We start from the raw sequence: 23,137 nt of genomic DNA, 5'->3' as shown, positions 1-23,137 counted from the left end.
TTAATTTGATTACATGTATAAAAGTCTACTAATAAGGAAATAACTGTCTTTGTGACAACCAGCAGACTTGGTTGTTTGTCGAACTTTCTGTAACAGCTACCTGCGCCGTCTATTAATTTGCTTATTTTCTAACTTTATTAACTATTAGCAACTTCCAGCAAACAGTTTTGTTTCCTAACATTATCTTATCACTCTCAAATAAAAATAGTAATATATTTTTTTCCCCATCGATCTCAGTTATAAAATAGTAAAAGGAATGTATGTATCGCTTGAGCAAGTCAGAAAACTTCTGAGGGTGCTTAATAAATTCAAAAAAGGGCTGGCACGGAAGCGCAAATCCAAAAGATCCGGTAAAAGATAAACTATTTTTTTTAATATAAAGACTTTATCTAAGAAAGCTTGGTTATCATTGAAAAATACAAAATAAAATTAGTACCTGATTTATTTGTTACAGCACTCAATAATCGTAGGTAATCCAAAAACCTTCATATTACGGTTAATTCTGAAGCGGCCAATCGAATTAAAATTAAAAATTGAGCAAAAAAATGTAGGTATAGTAAAAGCTATTTGTACAAAACTGTATACCTCCGCATTTTGAGTAAAATTTACTCCAGACGTACATGTACCCGACCTTTCTCTGCAATATAGTGCAATATTTTTGTTGAAATTTTTATGATAAAATTAAAGATTTATGGTTGTTTTTTTAAAATTAAAGCATTTAAATTTTTATAAACTCTGAAGTTAAGTTCGGGTGGCGGCAGGGGGGGGGGGGGACCGTCCGCTCTCCCAAAGAAGTTTTTTGACTTTCCAAAAAAGTTTTTTCTCTCTCTCTCAAAACTTTTTCTCTAACTATTTTCTGTGCTTTCAAAAATTAAAAGTACAGGATGATCAAAATCTATTTTTTAAACATTAAAAGACAGCAAATTAATCCTTTTCAGTTTTTTGAAAAAAGAGATTTTTAAGTAATCTCACCGTAGAAATCACAAGTACTGGGTGATTTGATTTTCAAATTGAATTTCTAACGTTGTATGCATCTTAGATTTACATTAAAATAACAACGTGAAAATTTCTTAAAAAGGAATTAATATTTCAATATCTGCCGTGGTCTCCCAATCTTGTACCATGTAACGTTTGGCCAGTGGGATTTCTGAACGGAGTTGCGTATCTACGACATGTTCCCCGTATCTCAACTTTAAAAATACGGATAACGTTACAGGTAGCATAAATTAATCCCCTCCTCCCCCCGCCCCCCGATGTGTGGAAAATATTGTGCATTGTCTGAAAGTACCTGGAAAACCTCGATGTTAATCACATTGAATCTAATTTGTAAGTAAAAATCATATTTTGTAAATAAAATAGATGCATATATATATTTTGTCAGTTACCATTTAATTCTTCAATAGTCACAGTAATACATATTTTCAAACCTCGTATTTCCCCTGGCGGCGGTTTTTAGTACTACATATTTTTATTTCAGGAATCGAAATCCATGATCTACCTTTTTGCCTATAAAATTTGGCAACGTTTCGTCCAATACTTTCGTCTACTCTCAAGAGGGCTCTAAACCATAGACTAATAATAAGAGTAGACCGAGCTTTTCCAGACTTGCTGATGAAAAAATTGGTTCATGTGACTGGTGGAAGGCTTGGCGAAAACTTTGGCAGCATGGTTGCTAGATGTCAACATTATCTATAGTTTGGCACTCGACATGTATTTTAAATAATGTGTTTTCATTATAATTTTTTTCCAGGTGCAGAGATTGAACTGTTTTTCTTTTAGTTATGAATTATTTTGACATTAGTAATTAGTTTTTGATCACAGTGTTCAGTAACTTTTATTTCATTTGGAACTGCTACGTCGGCGTTGGCGTGAACGTAATGGAGGAAACGTTTTGCGTTAACGCAAAAATGTACTAATCGGAATCTTAAATTGATATTGTAGGTAAAAATCTTACCGTTTGCCGATTCTATTTGGGTGCTTGCATCTTTAATTGCTTAGAGAGTTATTGAAATTGACTAAAGAAAATGCACAATACTATCTAAACGAAAAACTCACTATATTAACAAAATATTTACAACTTCGAATAACAAATTTACAAATCGGACTCCATAAATATTCCGCGTTCCATCATTTCTATTTATTTTATTTCTCGCGGTAGTTGATCGTATGCTACGATCAACGTCCGCTGTTGCTAGGATATCCACTAGTCACATGGTTTGGTTCAAGAGCAGAAAAGGGTTGCCATAGCTCGGTCTATTCTTATTATTAGTCTATGCTCTAAACACCTCACTTGTTGTTTTGTAACGTCCCTGTTAATATCCACGATAGGTTTTAAAGTGTTAGTAAATTTCATTTGAAATCAAATTCTGCATTTGTAATCATATTTAGTTAACAACATTTAGTTAATGCATGTATAATTTCATGGCTACGAATAACAAATTTAAGTGCCTCTACGACCTGTGAAAGGGCAAAATATTGATTTCTTCTCTATTTTCCCCATCATCACTTTGAGAGAAAAATGTTCGTGAGGTGCTTTTGAATAAATCGATTGCAGAATCCTGAAGTGTTTAGTGATTTCAGTTTTGAAGGTCTAGCATTGATTAAAAAAAAAAAAAAAACTGAGGTAATAAATTCTTTCCTTCGAGGAATGCATTTTTCGTAAAGAAAAAAAATGCTTTCATATATTTTTGTTTGAAGAAAGAGCTTGTATATGTATCAACAATGTTTCACATGTGTATAGAAACTATCATGTACGGTAAAATTTCTTCTCTTTTTTTTTGGGGGGGGGGGAGAATTCAGAACTTATTTCCCTTACTAAATATCTGCTACAGAGTGATATAAATGTCATGCAACCCGTTATAAAATTTTTAATTTTTAAATGCTGTTAATTTTAATTTCTAATTACTCGGCTGGATGGTAACACCTTCTTGTTCAAAATAATTGGCCGTTTTTATTTTCATTTTCTTTGCACACTGACGCTTCGGGTAGTTTTTAGCCAATTGCTTGATCAAGGATATTGTTCACCAAGATTAGAGATTGTAATCATAAGATTATACTTTTCAACTCGATTTTGGTGCCATTTTTGAAGTTTTCAATATTAAACAAATGTTTAATGTTGTCTCCCAACAAGACACCAATTTATCGATTCATATCCTGCTTTTGGAAAACTATTTTCTTTTCTTTCTTTTTTTTTTTTTTTTGAGCAATCACGATTGTTTATTGTTCTCATTTGACTGTTTTGAATTCCTATGATTTTATTTTCCCACCAGCACCTTCTGCCAGACCATCGACCGGCCTCACGATACTGCTCCTCTTGCGAAAACCGTCTCCAGGTTGCGTCCATGTCCTACACACACACGCATACACACACATATACACACTCATGCCCATGGGTGCAAGACCTTCCGTCTCAGGACCGATTTCCGTCTTGACAAAATTTCCGAGACGGAGGTCGGGACGGAAAGAAATTCAATGACTTTCTTTTAGTTTTTAATGAAAAAAGAAAAACTGAGTGTTTGAAAAATATTCTTTAATATTACTGGATCGTTCAATAACCACGAATTTACATCGACATTCTCTCGGTTTTCCGCCATGTGCTTGTTTTGTTTGCAACGTGCTTTTCGACTCGCGCCGTTTGACTTTTTTTTTAGGTATAGCTTTGTCATACCCAACTCACTGCATTGCAGACCGAGGAGTTGCTCGCTATTCTCCCTGATTTTCCGAAGCAATCGGCTCTAATTGAAAATTTATTCTTTTCTCATGCTATTTTCGATTATCTTTCGGTTTTTTTTAATTTTTTTTTTGCAAACTTTACACGCATAAATGAAAATTATGCACGCTCTTAAAATGTCTTAAGAGTTGAATCTGCATCACCGATTGAGAGTGATTGCTGACAAGATGAAATATTTTCGCCAAAGCAAAGGGCGTCCACATACCAGGTAAAACAGAAACTATCGAGGATTTTGAAGATTTTAATGAAAATGGGAATTTTGGAAATAATCGGGGGGGGGGGGGGGGCGGGATTTCAAGCTGGTTGGAAACACCGATGGGCAACCCTTCATGCATTTTTGACAAAGGAATCACTAAATTCTAATCTCATTGAATCAAACAGTCGCTAGAATGGAAATATGGGATGGGGGGGGGAGAGAAAGGAAAAGGGAGAAAAATAACGGCAGCACGAGTTTGCGAAAAAACGCTGCTCTTGCAAAGAGGGTAATCTGTCCGCAAATTAACCCACCTTAGACAATCTAGGGGGGGGGGCGTTACTCACGGGTCACAGTATAAAATATCGAAAAACTGAATTGAAAATATTTTTGAAGCTAGGAGTGGTGCGATATTTCTCCTCTGCAAACTTTTAAAAATTTAAAAGTCAAAAAGTTTTAGGCTGTCTCTAATGATGTAAAAGTGGGTTTTGAAAAAAATCGAAGACTGGAGTCTTAAAAACACTAACTTAGGCAATCTTTGGTGAATCTATGAGAGATGGTTTTGGTGTTCTAACATGAAAATGTTTTGCAGCTGATGTATTAAAAACTATTTGAGGCTATACTTAAATGACTTAAGTTAAAGGGCATTCGCGACCCTCTCCCGAAAAGTGTTTGTAATTGAAGTCTTAAATCTTTTAGGCTGTCTTTGGCAGTGTCAAGAGGGAGGGAGGGGGCTCTCTTTAGGCGAAATTCCGAAACTGGAGTCTTAAAAGCGCAACTTTGGACCGTCTTGGGGTTCGGGGTTCTCCTTTCCCGAAAAATATTCAAAGCTGAAGTATTCAGAACTCAGCTTTAGGTAATCTTTGGAAGACTTAAGAAGAGGGAATTCGAAGGCTTTCTCTCAATACGTTTAAGAATTTAAATTCTTAAATCTTCGGTGATGAAAAGGGGAAACCGCAAATTTAAGTAAAATTTAGTGAACTTAGAGGAAAGAGTTCGGGGGGAAGGGGTCTCTCTCCCCGAAGCATTGAAATGCTATTTTGGTTATTTTTGAGTGAGTTAAGAGTTAGGGAATTCAGGGGTCTTTTTCGAAACATTTTCGAAATTGAAGTCTTAAAACTTTGGGTTGTCTCTGGCGATGTGTGGAAGGGAGTTGCTCTCTCAATAGAAAATAAATCTTAAACAAAAACTTACACTGCGTTTAGTAAGCACAATGAGAGGGGGTGGAGTATTCCGCACCACCAGCCCGAAATATTTTAGTTTCAGAAATTTTAAGAGCTTTGTTTTGGGTTATCTTTGGATGATTTAAGGGGGAAGGGTGTAGGAAGAATTTTTCAAAAAGTTTCCAAAATTAAAGTATTAAAATTTTTAGGCGGTCATAAGTCATGTTTATAGGTAAGAGGGCAACTATTCCTACAAAACAATTTAGAAACTGAAATCTTAAAAATTGAAATTTAGGAAATTTGTGGTGAACTCAGAGGAAGGGCTTCGGGGAGTTCGCTTCTGAAAATTCTTTGATGCTGAAATATTTAAAGCGCCACTTTAGGCTATATTTGAGTGCCTTAAGAGGGATGTGATTCGGGAATTCTGCCTGGGGTTAGGATTCAGTTCCCCTCTTTCTTTTTTTAATTAATGAATGTTGGAAAGGGTACCTTGTTTAAAAAATATATCTACTTCACTGAAGCGATTTTTTATTGCTAATTTCACCACCTGCTATCTTATAAAAGAATTCATTTTCAAATGAAGACCGTGGGGGAATGGTGACAGTTCATTATCATTAGTCGGCCTTACCCTTCCCCCACCTTTCCTTCTTTTCTAGTTTGTTGGCGCTACCTAGGGTAGACTTTCGAATCAGAACTGATTTATGTTGCAAAAGTGAAAATCTTATGTCCTAAGCGATTTTATTGCTACAATAAAAATGTGTACGATAGGCAAAAAACTAATGGTGGGGTGCTACAAACGCTTTTACCCCTTACATTATCCAACATCGTCTAAAATTGCGTTTTTGAAACTTCAATTTCGAAATATTGCCGAAGGAGGGTATAGCGTATAAACTTTGTGAAATTTAAACTACAGTTTCGTTTTTAAATCTTCAATTTCGGGGAAAGCCCAAAGCGTCCCCTCCCCCCTCTTTCTTTAATATTTTTTGAAGGTTGCCCAATATTGTGATTTTGGGACTACCAGTTTGAAATAATTGATGTAAGAGCCCCTAAACCCCTCCTTTCCCTGAACTTTACCAAAATGGCCTACCACAGCGTTTTTTGAACTTAAATTTGAAAAAAAATTCTGGGGGGGGAGCCCTTAGACCCCCCTTTTTTGCCGGATTTTAGATTTTTTGGAATTATGATGTCAAAACACTTAAATATTACAATTTTAAAGGCTTAAGATTTAAATCAAACAGATTCCAAAGCTGGCATTGTTAAAATCTGCAACATTTATACATACAAATTTTTTCTTAAGCCCGCATGCGGGGGGGGGGGACTGAAAATATTTTCCGTCTTGAACACATCACCAAACTTGCACCCATGCTCATGCCTGCATACAGACACAAACACACACTCCTACACACACATACACATGCACACACTCATGCCTGCACACAGACTAAAACACATATGCCTACATACACATACACACACGAACGCCAACACACACACGCGCGTACACACACAGCACTGCATACACAACACGCACACACATGTATACATACACACACACACACACACCTACCCACACACATGCGCCTACACAAACACACACGCGCATTCATGCACACACACGCTCGTGATTGCGAAAAACATAATTTGAATTCAAGATGCCAAAAATTCAAATTAATATATATATATATATATATATTTTTTTTTTTTTTGATATGAGAGAAGAAGTGGGTCTGTATAATACGGGTAATGGAAAACTGCACTCTTAATTCAAAAGAACGAAAAAATAACTCTTAAAAAGAGTGAAATCTATTGCGGGTGCATTCATTCTTTCTGAGTGCTAGCTTTATCGAAAAAAGACGCTTTACGAAAAAACCAAGACTAAAATTCGTCCTTATTCGCGTGAAATTCGGAAAAAATCCTTTTGATGAGCGAAATATAAAAGCATTCTTTAAAAGAAGGACTCAAAAGCATTTTCATTGGTTCGATTCTGTCACGTGATTTTGTTTAGGGAGAATCTTCTATACCTCCACGTTAGGCTTAACTAACGTTGGTCGCAAATACCAAATGCATATCGCTATCTAAATGTCTTCATTTAATGAATTTAAACAATATTTGTTGCCGAATGAGATTTCTAAAGGAAATGCACAAAAACTACATGGTAAGTGCGAAGAATTTTCTTTTTTATTAAAACTTGTAACTGTTAATATGTCTTGAACTGCTCGTATATCGTTACAAATCACCCACGTGCAATGTTACGGCGAACTTTTTGTAACTTTTCCTTCCAAATTAATGAAACTTTCATCAACAATTTTGTTTCGGTCATCGAATCAAAAATATGACATTTGAAACAGTCGTTACCATCTTTGGTGTGTGTGTGTGTACTGTATATATATTTTAGGCAGGTGTTACAGACCCGACCATGCGCAAATCTATAGGTCGGATACCGAATCCGCTCCCGATGGTCGGAGCTCCAACCACTGCATAATTTTAAATTAATCAAATATTGTTATTGTGTATAATAAACTTTAAAAAGTATCATGAACTTTGTATATTACACTCATTCATGTGTAACGGGCCATTCATGAATTAAGTAAGGGTCCTGAGAGGGAGGGGGTTCAAAATTCTCTACATACCCTTGCTTGGAGAGGGGGGGAGGGGTTAGATCCATTCTTACGTAATATTTTCCAAGCTGATATTTTATATAGAAATCCGCGGTCAAGTGGTTTGGCAAATATTATATTTCATTTGCTTCAGGAAGGTAAAAGTATGTATTATAGGATGAGCTGTTTTTTACTTGTGTTTCAAAGAATGAAACGTGTAAAATATAATAAAAGAATCGCACTGTGTTTTGCATGTCTTATTTTTAATTACTATCGCATTATATACAAAAATTATTTGTCGAAAAAACATTCGGTCTAGATTCCTTACAGTAAACATTTCTTTACTCAAAAATGTTTAAAAAAAAATAATGATAGTTAATTTAAGAACGATCCCAGTGATGCAATATTTGTTATTTTATTATTGTGAAGAAAAAAAAAAGAATCTTACGTAAGATGGGGAGGGAGTCTTACATACCATTACATAAGGGGAAGGGAAGGTCAAAAATTGCCAAAATTGTCCTTACGTAATTAATGAATGGCCCCGAAGAAACACAATTGAATTCAAACGTATCTTGTCACAATTTATGAGTGACTTTTTAAATTAATTTGGACTGATGCAACTTTTAAAGCATTTTTAATGCTAAAAGGCACACCAAGAATATAAATACACCGAGAATAGAGTTTCAAAATTTTAAATCTATTTATTTGGAACTCTGTGGGTTTTTTAATTTTATTTCAATCTTTAGATTGGGAATTGTACGTAATATTGCACATGGGTGATTTGTAACGATATACGAGTAGTTCAAGAAATATTATCAGTTAAAGTTTTAATAAAAAAGAAAATTCTTCGTACTTACCATACAGTTTTTGTGCATCCTCTTCGGAAACACTAAAAACAGTTTTTTTCCCTTTTTTTAACTTAAGGGGGTCCGGGACACATTTTGAAAAATTTTTTATTATGTACTTTAGAGTTTTGAAGTTTTCTGAACTGATTCATCATTTATTTAATAAGCAAAATCATAACATAAATATGAAAAAAAATTATTTTTTTATTTAAATTTAATTAGTTTTTTTCAAAAAAATGGGGTTGCTTTAAATTGCTATAACTCAAAATATTGTTGGTCAATTTTCAATTTTTTTTCAAAAAAGTATGCACAAATATCTAAGCTTTAATTTTTATTCGGCGATTTTAAAAATATTGATTCAATAAAAAATAAAAAATATTTGAAGAAAAATTTCGAAAAATTCAAAGATACTTTTTCTTAAAAAAATCATAATTTTTGCAGTAAACGTTTTTTTCAAATTCGCCGAATAAAAATTAAAGTAAATTGCTTGAAAAAGATATGCTCCAAGTTTCATTACTTTATCTCTATCGGTTCCTGACTTATAAGAGTTTGAATGCAAGAAATCGGGAAAAATTGCATCATGGAGAAAAACGCGTTTAAAGTTTTAAAGTTATGTACACATTCGTTAGATGCATGCAACAAAAATAACTATAACTTTCGTTCTATTTAAGGTAGAAACAAGATTCAAACGTCCTCTTAAGCAGAAAAAAACGGAGCAATTTTTCAAATTATAAAAAAAAATTGCAAAATTTGAGGATTTTTGTGTCCCGGACCCCCTTAAAAACTATTTTTTTTCAAATGATAGAACAGTTTTAAATTCAAATACACAGTATAAGCACATGAAAACACGTTTAAAAAACAATTTCACCAAATGAGAGTGAAATGATTTTACCTATTTTATTCTAAAAAAGAGTGAAATAGTGGCTTTCCAAAACGGAAAGCAGCCACTCATTTAGGATATTAATCTAGTCTTAAGAAAGAGTGAAAAACACTTATCAAAAGGGAGTGAAATTAGCTTATCCAAAAGAAGTGAAAATAACCGCTCCGCAAAAGGAATAAAATTCACTCCTATAAGGAAAGTGCGTTTTCAATACTGGAAAGGAGTGAAAATTAACTCAGTCTGAGTTAAAATCGCTGGAATTTTTTAAGAGAGTGGCAATCGTGAACTCCCCTTCAAAGAAAGCAAGAAATCCAGCATCACAGAATTTAACATTCAGATTACAGATTGTACGGAAACAGAACTTTGAAGAAAGTTTAATTCCATGTAGTGTTTTTCAAGAATTCAAAGTTCCTGATCAAATTAAAAGAGTCATTGTCAGTTACGAAAGACTTGATTCTGTGTTCCTTACAGATGAAGATTATTTTTCCCACAAGCTAAAAAAAAAATAGGAAGATTATGAGAAATTTATTCACTGAAAATCTACATGTCTATTACAAAAAGCCTTTGTAATTGGAGCACATTTCTGACCTGAAGAAAAAATATCTTGAATATGATCAAACTAAAGGTAAATGAAAGTATCAGTGTGTGAAAAGTTAAAAAAAAAAAAAAAAAAGCCTATCATTTCAAGCAGTTTATTGTTCTCAACTAATCAAAAAAATTGTAATCAAAACTCAGAGTATTTTCTTTACTAATAATAAAGCTGAAAGTCTCTCTGTCCGGAGGATGTCTGGATCTCTGTAGGATGTTTGTGACGCGCCTAACATAGCGCCTAAACCGCTCTGCCGATTTTCATGAAATTTGGCAAAAAGGTAGTACGTAGCATGGGGGTGTGCACCTCGATGCGATTTTTCGAAAATTCGATGTGGTTCTTTTTCTATTCCAATTTTAAGAAAAAAAATATCATAAGATGGACGAGCAAATTACGAAATTATCATAACGTGGAACCGTAACATGGGCACAAGCCAATTGGCGAGATACGAAATTATCATAACGTGGAACCGTAAGATGGGTACAAACCAACTGGCGAGAAAATTCACCATACATTATTTGTAAATATACAGGCGAACCAAAAGACCTTTTAATTTTCCTATTACGGGCAAAGCCGTGTGGGTACCACTAGTAAAAAATAAAACTAGGCTGTTCTGTCCCCTGGTCGCTCACTCTCCAGCCCCCGTTTTCCAGCAATTGTGTTTTTTCTCTAATTGTACCAGTGAGTCGCAAAGGGATGTAATTAAACTTTTTAAAGTTTGAAAAAAAAAAAAACACATTTGAAGTTTATATCCTTGATAATAGGCTTTCATTGATTTCTTTTTTCTAAATCCCGCTGTATAGCAGCACCTACTAGAGACATTAGTTCTATCTCTTTTCCAAAAATCAATTTGAGATTCTCCTACGATTTGTACATGTTATTTTGATTTTTGAAATTTTGTAATGATACCCCTTTGCTTAATATTACTGCCTCAATTAAAGATTTTTACGTTTTTTTTTTTTTTTTTTTTGCCCATGGATGTACAGTCTCTTGTGTCCAACCACTAAGGGACAGGGCGTAATGTATTCCCTTGGATGTGCTACCATCAAACGGTACCAGTATTGACCAAGGAGACAACGCCAGTCTGAAGGCGATAAAGTTACAGATACAGAGGCAGACGCGTGCAGATACAGTCAACTCTCAATAACTCGAATTCTCAAGGGACCAGTTAAAACGTTCGAGTTATTGGTGGTTCGCGTTAAGAGAAGTTTCCACAACAGTCTTAAGAGTTTGGGACCGGATGAAAGCTTCGAGGTAAAGAACTATTCCAGTTATAAACTTCGATTTATCGATATTCGACTGCAGTTTATAATGGGTGGCGTGAGTTATGGAACCTCCAGTAGAGTTATTTTAATATTTTGTGGAAATGCAGGGCCGTATACAAGGGGACGGGGTCTTAAGGTTCAACCCCCCTTGTAAAGTTCGGTTGGATATTTAAATGTTGATTTACATTTAAAAATTTCCAAAGAATATTGTTCCAAAGCTCAAATGTCTTTCATATGTATATTAATTGCATACAACGTTCAATAAAAGATAACCCGACGACTTGAACATTAGCACAAATAGCGCAAAGCTCTGTATGAAAGTTTTTAAACCCTCCCCGAAATTATTTTCTGGTTACGGCCCCGTGGAAATAAGGTATCCGCAAAAATTTTTTTTGCCTTCCTAGGTTCTGATAAACTGATTCGCCTATGTTGTTTATATAAGTGCACGGATGCAGTTAAGAATGCTGTTTACTTTCGGAGATCTGAAAAAAATCAGAATTATCGGTTTCACTTCTCATAAAGTTCGGGTACTGTTTTTTTTTTTTTTAGATTAAGAGCTTTTTAGTTATTTATTTCGTTTGTGAATTCATTTTTTGTAATTTCACGCACGGACGGATAATAATGAGGCTAACGTATGCCAATAATTTTACAATAATGGACTTATTCTTCAGGGTTATATTAAGTTATTCTTCAATTTTTCTAATAGATGTAGCAGTACTTTTTCACAAAAGCTGAAGCATAAAAAATCAGTGCATTGCTTAAAGAAATCTTCTCAAAAAAAAAAAAAAAAAAAAAAAAACCTTCAGAAATTTTAATGCACGCCATCCTGATTTTATGCAGATGGTTTTCTGCAAAACATTCAATTGCTCGAAACCATGTTGGGATTACTTACGTCACTTTCATTCCAACCGTGTGCGCCCGCCAATGTACACTAATTTGCAAATAAATACAATTATCGGGAAGGCATGGTTTTGACGGAAACTATTATTGCTCTGATTCATCCTTCCTTGTACCACACGGAAGAAAACCGTAGGTAAAATTATGCTTCTCATATTTCACAATATAAGTGACGGTTCTATTTTAAGAAAGTACTTCTTTCTAGAGAGCGCATGCAATTTTCTTCTATTTCCAAGATATTCAGTTGTGGGTATTCTCTGAAAGTTTTGAAACGTAGTATCTACTTTTAGTCACTTTATTTTGTTTCTCTGGGGAAAAATAAGAAGCTCAGATACAATTGTTTCAGGAAATAACTTTCTCGTTTTCTGCTTAATATTTTATTTTTTCTTCTATTTTATGTGTTTGCTGACGTATTAGTTTGTTGTATAAGCTAAATTTCAGTCAATACATACTGTGCAAGATGTTTTAGAAAACCTTTAATAACCTTTGAATGCTTAAAAAACTACCTTACAAAAACATCCAAATATTAGATTTTTACATCGTTATAATAACTTTAGGAATAACATGCAATCTATTTCCATCGAATGCAATTAAATTTTAAATATTTATGTAAACGATATTCAAACAATATCTTTTGCGTTCAGACGTGTATAATAAGATTCGTCCGCTGCTGAGTCAAAAAACATCAATATTGTTTCAAGAAATCATAAAAATTAACTGCAACACATTGAACAATAATCCATGTTATTCCTGAAGTTTATGGAAAAACGCAACAATCTAACAGATTAGGACTCTTTGCAGAGAGTTTCATGTAATATATGAATGATTTATTGAAATGAAATCGTCCATGCTTGAGAATAGACTCAATAGTTGATAAGTAATGGTAAACTGCCTCGTGTCCGGGGGCAAGTTTACGCAACCGACTTGGATTAAAAAACAATTTTTTTTAACGGGTTAAAAACACAAATTGAGCAACAACTGAAATTGCCAATTTTGACTCCATTAACTGCTTCATAAAACCGAAATGTCTAAAATTTCCTAATTTAAAACATAAAAATTAGAAAATTCATTGCAAAAAATCCGCGTAAACGTGCCCCTCTCTACCCTATCTAAAAAAACCCTGAAGGTATGTAACTTGTGATTAGTCGAAGATGAGTTTATTTTTTTAAAATAAGAATAATATAACGCTATTCTGACACTATCCCCCTTAAACTACAATAATCGTTTTTTTTATTTAATTTAAATTTATAATTTTTGTAAAAGAAAACGTGACTTCGGGCAAATCGGTTAGGGTAAAGCGTTTATAAAATTTAATCATAAATTTATTTACAATATCTTTACACATGTGCTGACTTAGATTTTCTATTTCAATAGGATAAGAACTTTGAAAAGAGTTTTTTTATGATGACAATTATTTAGTCTATTTAGTTTAATCAGCTATTTCTTTATGTTTTATAAACAAATATGCTGACTTAGAATATCAATTTAAATTGGATAAGTATAACATTTTTATGTATTTTTTTTATAACGGCAGTTAGCTTGTCAAAAAATTTCACAATTACTTAAGCTTACCCGTTTTACCCGAACGGCTTACCCACTTTAAGGCCCCCTGGTAGGGAAAAGCATGTTTTTCACGTATGTGTAATGTTTGATAATAAATAAGTATTGGGTTTGAGAAATAATGCAGAAATCACTTTTTATTTTGAAGTTCAAGAACCTGCTTGGAAATAAAACCGAAATTTTTGCGAAAAAAAATCCAAAAACTGCAACTTTTGAGAGCTCTTCGTTAACCTACCTGCTTTGGGCCACCCTCCCCTATATATTGCGAATTTATTTCTTTACTTATAATCTTCTTAAACCTTAACCTTTTATAATCTTCTTAACTTATGACACACAACACAAGAAAAAGCGATAAAATTAAAGTAAAAAAAAAAAAAAAATCCGGTTCAAGAGAATGCTGATTCCTGAAAGACTAGTGTATATATGATGTTAAATAAAAATAAAATAATAGAAAGAATCTTTAGATTATTGATTTTTGTGGTTTGAAAACACAGCATTAAAAAGGCAGTAAGAAGGGAGAAAATATACGAAACAACTTTTTGTATGTTTATTTCCACAAATAGGGAAAAACAGATACAAAAAATTTTGACACAGTTTTTATGTACAGAAGTTTTCTTTTTTTTTTAATTATGTTACTAATACAGTATAATTAAATAACTTATCAAAATATCCAAAACATATCACAAAAAATAACTTGATGAAATAGATTTTTTTTAAAGAAATGTTCACAACCATAAGCACCATTCCATATCAAATCAACCAAAAAGTATCTTTACCTTTTAGCGTGCCAAATCTTAAGCAGCTTTGTTTACGAAGTAGATACTTGAAGAAAGTCGAAAAACTAAAAATTACATGATCGTTTTACTTTTAATTCCTGAATTAATTAATTTTTTGAAAACTATGTTACTAATACAGTATAATTAAATAACTTATCAAAATATCCAAAGCATATCACAAAAAATAATCTGATGAAATAGATTTTTTTTAAATAAATGTTCACAACCATAAGCGCCATTCCATATCAAAACAACCAAAAAGTATCTTCATCATTTAGCGTGTCAAATCTTAAGCAGTTTTGTTTACGAACTAGATACCTTAAGAAACTCGAAAAACTAAAAATTACATATTGTTTTACTGTTAGTTCCTGAATTATTATTTTTTGAAAATTCAAAAACTGGAAATTCAGCATTTCTTTCATGTTTTTAAGCAATTGTAAAACAAAAGTGATTTTCCGTAAAGAGGTTTTCCCCCCTATTTTCATAAAGTTTACTTCATATGCAACATGATACTACAAGTGAAATGAACTATTTAATTTACTCACGCAATGATTTAGTAAATCATGTATGTATTCATTTTTTAGTAATTCATTTAAATTCCTTTATTTAGAAATTCACCTTTTTATTCATTAGATACACTTTTTTTAGTTCATTCACTTGTTTATTCATTTATTGATTTTCCTTCATGTTTTAATTAATTAATTAATTTAATTATTCATTTATTTAATTATTCATTTATTGTTTCATTATATTTTCATTTATTCACTCAACCTCTTATTTACTGATTCATTTGATTAAAATATTTTTTTACAACCAAATAGAAAATATTTTATTAGACAAAATATTCAGTTTAACTTTTTGCTCCTCAAAAAAAAGTGAAAATTTTCCACTTTTTTTTAAGGCGCAAATTTATTACTAAAATAAAAAAATATTGTTTAAGTGCAAATTTTATTTTTAAATAACATGTTCCTTCATTTATGTACTGTAATTTTCAAAACAAATTTTCAATTTGTTCCATTTGCACTTTATTCCACATTCCCTTACCATGTTTTGAAAAGATTCCTTACTGCAACAACGTTTTTTTTTTTTTTTTTTTTTTTTTTTTTTTTTTTTTTTTTTTTTTTTTTTTTTTGAGCAATCACGATTGCTTATTGTTCTCATTTGACTGTTTTGTGATGTCCTATCATTTTTTTTTTCCCACCGCCACCCTCTGCACCCACACCTTCGACCGGGTACTCACGATGCTGCTCCTATAGCGAAAGCCGTCTCCAAGGTGCATCCATGTCCTACACACACGCGCATACATACACAACTTCACACACACGCACGCACACATACACAAGCACACACAAACACATACACCTACACACATATACACAACTACTCACACAGACACAAACACATATGCCTAGACACACATACACATACCCCGCCACTACGCACACACATTCATACACACAACTACTCACACACTTATGACAGCACACAGACACAAACACACATGCCTACACACACATACACATACCCCGCCACTACGCACACACATTCATACACACAACTACTCACACACTTATGACAGCACACAGACACAAACACACATGCCTACACACGCATACACATACCCTCTACAAACAAACACACATGCCCCCCACACACAAACACACACGCCTACATACACACACTCGTGATTGCGAAGACACCACGAGGTCTGCTGGTGTTCCATGTTCATTTGAATTAGAGTTTTAGTTCTAAAAATAAAGAACTGAAGAGAAAAAGGGAAGAGTGTCCATACTCACGCTTTCCTCATCCTATCTGTTGCTGGGTTTCATCAGATTTTCAGTTTACTGTTACTAGGGGTCGGACCTTTTTCCGAAATTGAGTAAATAAAAATAGAAACAACTAATTCAAAGGATTCAGAAGCAGCCAAACGTTAGATGAGATGTAGTTGCATGAGACAAAAATAGTTTTAAAAGTTTAAATACATTAAAAGGCTCGGAAAATTGAATTAACATGAGAGCGATGTCTTAAGCATGTTTGTTACTGGTGTCTACCACCTGACTCTTTCCTCCTTCTTTCTAACGGGACTGCGTTAGGCAACTCAGCCTTTTGCAGACCTAGTGCGATCCCCGAAATGGCATCCAGTGTTTCATATGTCAACATTAAGGTGCGAATGTACATTAGGGTGGGTCACCGTCTTATGGTAAAAAAAATGTTTCTGATATCCATCGGGTAGGGAAAGAAAAAGGAGCCAAATAACGTTTTCAGGTTATGTATAAAATTTCATTCAATTAGAAGTTCATTATCTCCCTCCGGATTGAGTTTGAAAAATCCACACTTAAGGGGAAAAAATCTATTTTTTAAAAAAAACTAAAAAACAAAGTTATAAATATATTTTCAACCTTAAGTTGTTTAACAAAAACGTTTATGATAATCATACATTTATAAAATTTAAAAATATTCATCTTTAGTTTGAAAGTCCTTCTTACTATCGTTTGACTTACTATGTTTTGGCATAAGTTTCCCGGACTCCAGTTGGTCTCTTTCAGATTTTTCTTGCAGATGTTTTGCACAATGTAGTCGAAACTTCTGACAATTTTAACTGCCCTTTTAACAGCCATTTTGTGGCGTGGCAGGCGTTGTAAATACACTTCTTTTCTGCCTGAAACAAACTGTTGAATATCTTATTCAGAGATTGATTTCAGTATTTCTGTATCAAATACATTTTTCCAGTCTATGTGATTAATATTAAGATTTTGTATCAATCTTAACAACAAGAATTCGAAAAAGTTGGAGACCAGCTTCTACAATCCAATGGGATACCAATTCAAGAATGTGTTGCTCCAAATCCGTCAGCATTGCAATGAATTATTCTTTAGAATAAGCAAAAGCACTGTTTCTTTGGATTAGGGGATATATTTTGCCCTTCAACTCAGTGGATAAATATCTAGTTGCAGTGACGAGTCTGAACACGTGCCGAGTTCCATGTTTAATTAAAGGGTAATTTTTCATAGCAAACTAGATTGGTGCAGAAACTTTGACAAAACATATTGCAAGAATTATTAAATTTCAGAAGGAGATTCCACTGAAACACACAAACGTAGAATTCGATTAACACGAGTTAGTCATCAAACATGCCACCAGGCTTTGGAAAATTGCCAAGCTTTGTCTCTTGCCAGAGCAGATTTTCATGCTATTTTCCGCTTTTGACGAAGTATGTTTTTATTAAAACCTAGCTGCATTGCCTGGCTTTGCCTCGAAAATAAAGGTTATGTCAAGTGACGCATGTTCAACAATAAGTCTTCCAATTAGAGAAAAAAATATCTATAAAATTTTCCCGTCAAAATATTCAGTCTTAAAGAAAGAAAACGGCGAATCAAAAATTTCCGAAGAAATTAAACGGGACCCTCCATAAATACATGTAAAATCTCAAAAAAAAAAAAAGAAAGATTATAAATCACCGAATAATAATCAAAAGGGGAAATCTTTAACTCAAAACAAAAACAAAATTTTATTTAGTCCCAGCCAAGGGAAAAAAAAAGTGCCAACCTTTTGAACGCTAATTTAGAATGAGATAGCCCATACAAGTTTTCCGGATTGAAAATAGAGTTTCATTTGGCTTAAAAGTGCTTTTTAATGTTTCCCCGTGATTTAACAGTTTTTTTTTTTTTTTGAAATTCAAAGGAAGTGAATGAGCTCTATGGGCATTTTTCGCGTGCTTTCGAACGGCGTTAAAATCGAATTGATCGGATAATTATTTCGGGTAGAAAGAACCACTTAATGCCATTTTTGGGTTCTAAAATTAAAATTTAAGCAGTTCGGTTCTTTCTTGGCTTTCGGAACCCCCCACTCTAAGTTCCTGCTCGGGTGCTCAAGTACCCCCTGCCAAATTTGGTCGAATTCCGACGTAAACTGTGGATTTGTATAGGGAACATACACACGCACACATATTGCGTGTTTTATTTAAATAGATATACGCAAATGTTCTTTATTTTATTTATATAGACTCCTGAAATGGTGTGAAGGTAAGAACTTCTAAAGCAAAAGCTGCTCCAGCCTTATCTGATACTTCGTGTCTATCAGATGTCGGTGAAACAAGTTAATGTCTACTGTATTGTTTGTAGTAGTAAATTTTTCGATGTAAGTGTTTGAAGTTTGAAGCTTGGTAGAATAGATGCGATGAAGTAATGATACTAAAAATATCTTCACTTTCTTCTTGAAAGCTGCGATTTTTCTCTCTTGTGTATTTTGTATTTCACGCAAATGTAGTTGTTAATATCTTTGCAGCTGCAAGATGAAATGTAAAATAGCAGTTTACTATCTTGATAAAACCGTTCTAATTATGTCCTTAGATATTTTCGGATAACATTTCAAAAGATTGTTGCATTTCAAGAGGTAAATTTTTACATTAATGTTGCACACTATCATACAGGAAGCGTTAGTCCAAACTCCTTCAGTTTTTTTCGCAACAATTTCTTTTGCTTCCTTGTACGATGTTTCTTTTTCAGTACCATTAACATGTTTTAGCTTACGACAGTTCCATTCATAGTACTTCATAACATCTTCGAAGGTAGGCAACATATTTGCAGTTTATCTCAGAACAATAACCAAACCACTTGCATTTCCAAACTGAGTCAGTGCGATCCATGTTTTCAAATCTCGAGCGTAGGAGCATAAAACTACATCTGGCTCCCTTTATTTCTATCGAAGTTATATTAAAATAGCTAAATTTATTCGCGCACGCAACTTCTAGAATATGGTCTCTAGGTTTAGATATTTCTGCCAATTCTAACACCTAAAACGGCAAGTGTTAATTTAAGCAAAGTTAAATTAAAAGTTTTATCACTTGTTTCTGTAAACGAAGCAACATTTAATATTATTGCAAACTGACATGGAACGTATCCTAAATTTGGGTAAGGAAATCCAAATTTCCAATTCAATCCGGAGGCAAAAAGACTAATCAGAATGGTATAAAATTCCACACATGTTAGTTTGGAACCATTTCGCGCCTTTTTAATTCTCTGTCCCTTAACATTACGGGAAAAAAATGACCCACCCTAATGCTCATCCTTGTGTGTTACTAGTGCCCTATATTATATGAATGACCAACAAAAGCAAATGCGAGATTGAAAAAATATATCCTTCTATTCAACAAACGTTTTGTTTTACACCTGATTAAAGCTACCAAAGATCCGTGGCATCTGATTAAAGCCGCCTTTGTCAGATTCCTAAAATTTATGCCAATTCAATAACTAATAACTTAATTTTAACTTAAAATTAAAAGAGCAAAAATTTAATTATTTTACTTCTTCATTGTTGTCGCCACCATTTAATTAAAAATCTTAGTTTAAAAATTGCCAGGACTCACAACATTAATTGACTTGATATGCAACGCACCATAAATATTTATATTCATGCAGATGAATACATTTCAAAATATACATTATCCACAGATATACACAAATAATGATAAGAAATACGAAAATTTCACTGTTAGTTTGTAACATCGAACTGTAGGAAGGATTTTCAGTTTAGCTCATTGGCAATGTTTCTGTTACCACATTGATGGCGCCATAGCAAAGGCGACGAGTTCTTACTCTTTGTAATGTCGTTGTAAACTATAGAAAAAAATAAGTTTTTCATCCAATGGAAAAAATAATCCTATTTTAAATGATCGAAACAAAATTCCAAGTAACTTGTGGTTGTGTGGTTGTATTGCAAATTCAGGTGATTTCGAAAGGAATACACGTTTTAATAAATAAGTCTTTTATAGAAGACATGGATCCCGTGGCTTTGAGAAAGCTGTTTAGCTTCGAATGCAGGAGGCCGTGAGTTCAATTCCCACTGGAGCCCTGTGAGTGTTATTTTCTCTTTTTTCTCTGCAATACATTTATTTATTTATTTATTTTTTGTCAATAAAAACGTTATCTTATCGGCCAAGGTAATGAGATGGCCGATTTTTTTTACCAAAAAGGGAGCATCGGTTCTTCAGAGAACCAATCCTAAGCTTCCATTTAGTAACATCAAAAGCTTAATAAAGAAAATCTTTAAAGACACTTTTCACGAAGAACTCAAAAATCGCAACAGCATTAAACCATGGTTTGAGCTGATTCTGAATGTCCCTAATTGGCCTAGGATGAAATCTGTCGCCATGTTTCGTTTATTATCTGGCCATGATTGCCTACGAAAACATCTCTGTCGTATCAACGTGGTTCCTGACCCTTTCTGCACTTTGTGTGATCTCCACGAAGTAATGGACATGCCTCATTTGTCCAGATGTCCTGCTCTCCCTCGGACATCCACCTGGGAACGCTATTGGATTGCTCGTTTTCATTTATAGTTTTGTTGTTATCCTTTTGATATTCAACTGTCGTTAAATGTGCCATTGGAAATAAAATAAAAAAACATTTATTTATTTTTCTGTGTGTTGTCTTATATCGTATGTTAATAAGTATGTATAAGTATGTGGAACTTTTCGAGGCAAATTCAAAAAAAGAGATTGCTAAGGTATCCAAAAAGACCTGTGCTGTTAACTATTGGAGTCTGAACACGATAGCAACAAATTTCATAAAAGAAAGTTCCCAACAGCTGTTTGCGAATCAGCACCAGTCCTTAGAAAAAATTGACAGGGCATTTACAGAATTTTAGATTTTTACGTTACACATAATTATTATTTGTAATAAATTGTATCTGAACTCTTCATAACAGTTCTTTATTATGTAAGACAACGTTTTTATTGACAAAAGAAAATGAGAAAATACCACAAACCTGTGCAAGATGTCTTTTCAAATTTCTACCAGTATGAAAGCAAAAACGTTGAGAAACACTTCTTAACGTCATTAAAACAAATTTATTTGAAATCTGTTGAACAATCAGGCATACTTTCAAGAACATCAATTTACTTGACGATATTTAGATAGTTATTAAAAATATTTAAGCACCATTGTACATCGGAAAACACTCATAAATATGTTTATCATGATAATAACAAAGTAATTGAATCATTTTAGTAAAATATAGATGAGTACATTAAATATTAAAAGAATCCCCAGCTTAATGTATGAGGAACTGAATCATTTTATTGAAATACAAATGGTCATATTGGATGCAAATCAATTCTTCAGCTTTATATGCGGTGCAAGCTGAATCTACTGTACAAGAAAAATCGCTGTATAAAAAAAAAACGAATATAGTATATCAGTTAATAACATTTTGATGATGATTTACAAGTCACAACATCTTCAATTTTAGTCTTATTCGGCATTTTCACATTTATAAAATAATGGAAGTAGTTGTGTTGAACATAATATTTATTGCATTTTTACGGATTATGTAGTGCGTTTTTTGATTTATTTTTTAATACACGTGTATTTAAAATTGAAAATTAAATTAATGGTTTGTTTCCATAGTCAACATAAATTGGAGCTTCATCTTGTTTGCACCCCTTCGTTTATAAGAAGATCTCCAATTAAATTATTTCAACTTAACTGTTTATTTTTGTATAGTACATACGTAATAAATTTCTCAGAAAGTATATATTTTAAGAAACATTTCCTACAATTTCAAAGCATAACAATTACTTCTAAATGAAATATTTTTGCATCAACATGAAAATAAATATGTCAGTGCAGCAAAGCTTTAATTTCGCATCATATCAATACTTAAAGTATTTCCTGTGTTATTTTCTCATCGAAATCATGCAAATATAAGGGACATTTTTAGTAAAAATATTTTTTAGTTAGATATATGACATCGAACCTTTATAAAATTCAATCATGACACAATAAATACATTACACTTTTACTTAACAGTTTTTACACATACCGTCAGTTCAACAACTTATGTACAAGTATACTATCGATATATACATCCATATATTAAAGTTTCAGGGTTCGATTTTTCGTTCAACACTGAACATGTTTGCGAAATCAATTTGAAACTTTCAAGATAAACATGGATATTTATCAGTATTTTGGCGACAATGATATTCATTAAAAAAAATTATTTTTCATAACATATAATTACTTCCATCCCCCCCCCCCTCCTTAACCTTAGACCATTGATAGATAGACAAGCCATTCAACTGAGCCGCTACTGTATGCACTGAAGCAGGAGTAAAGGCGACAACTTTAATGACCATAGGGAAAAGATCAAATAACTTCACCATCGTGTACCACGAGACTGCGAACTTCGGGATTTCGGCGTTTACTTCCTCTGTCGCTATTCTACGAGAACGCTACTTTTAGAACAATTTTTAAAACGGTATAACTCAGCAACTTACTGTAGAAATTAAAAAAAAAAAACTTATTCCTGAATTAGTAAACTATGCTCTATTAGTAAACTTTATGTGGTTGACAGAAGAAAAAAAATGCTCCAAAACATTTCAGGCAGAAAGTAAAAAATTAAAATCGACATCTATTCAAATCCCTACGAGATTTAGTGCAGCTCTGGCGAAACGTCTTCCGTTGAAGGACGCAGTCACGTGGTCTTCCCTCTACCCCCCCCCCCGTTAAGTTCCCTGCGTCAACAACCACACACACTTGCCGTATCTATGTGTTAATGACCTAAGCACTTAACGGGTATTTGCGGATGAATTCAATACCAACAGATGGCGCTGTCGGACTTCTGATCTAGGATCGTGCAAA

Source organism: Uloborus diversus, chromosome 1 (assembly GCF_026930045.1).
Source record: "Uloborus diversus isolate 005 chromosome 1, Udiv.v.3.1, whole genome shotgun sequence".
In the NCBI taxonomy this organism is placed as follows: Eukaryota; Metazoa; Arthropoda; class Arachnida; order Araneae; family Uloboridae; genus Uloborus; species Uloborus diversus.
This window is presented reverse-complemented; position numbering follows the sequence as displayed.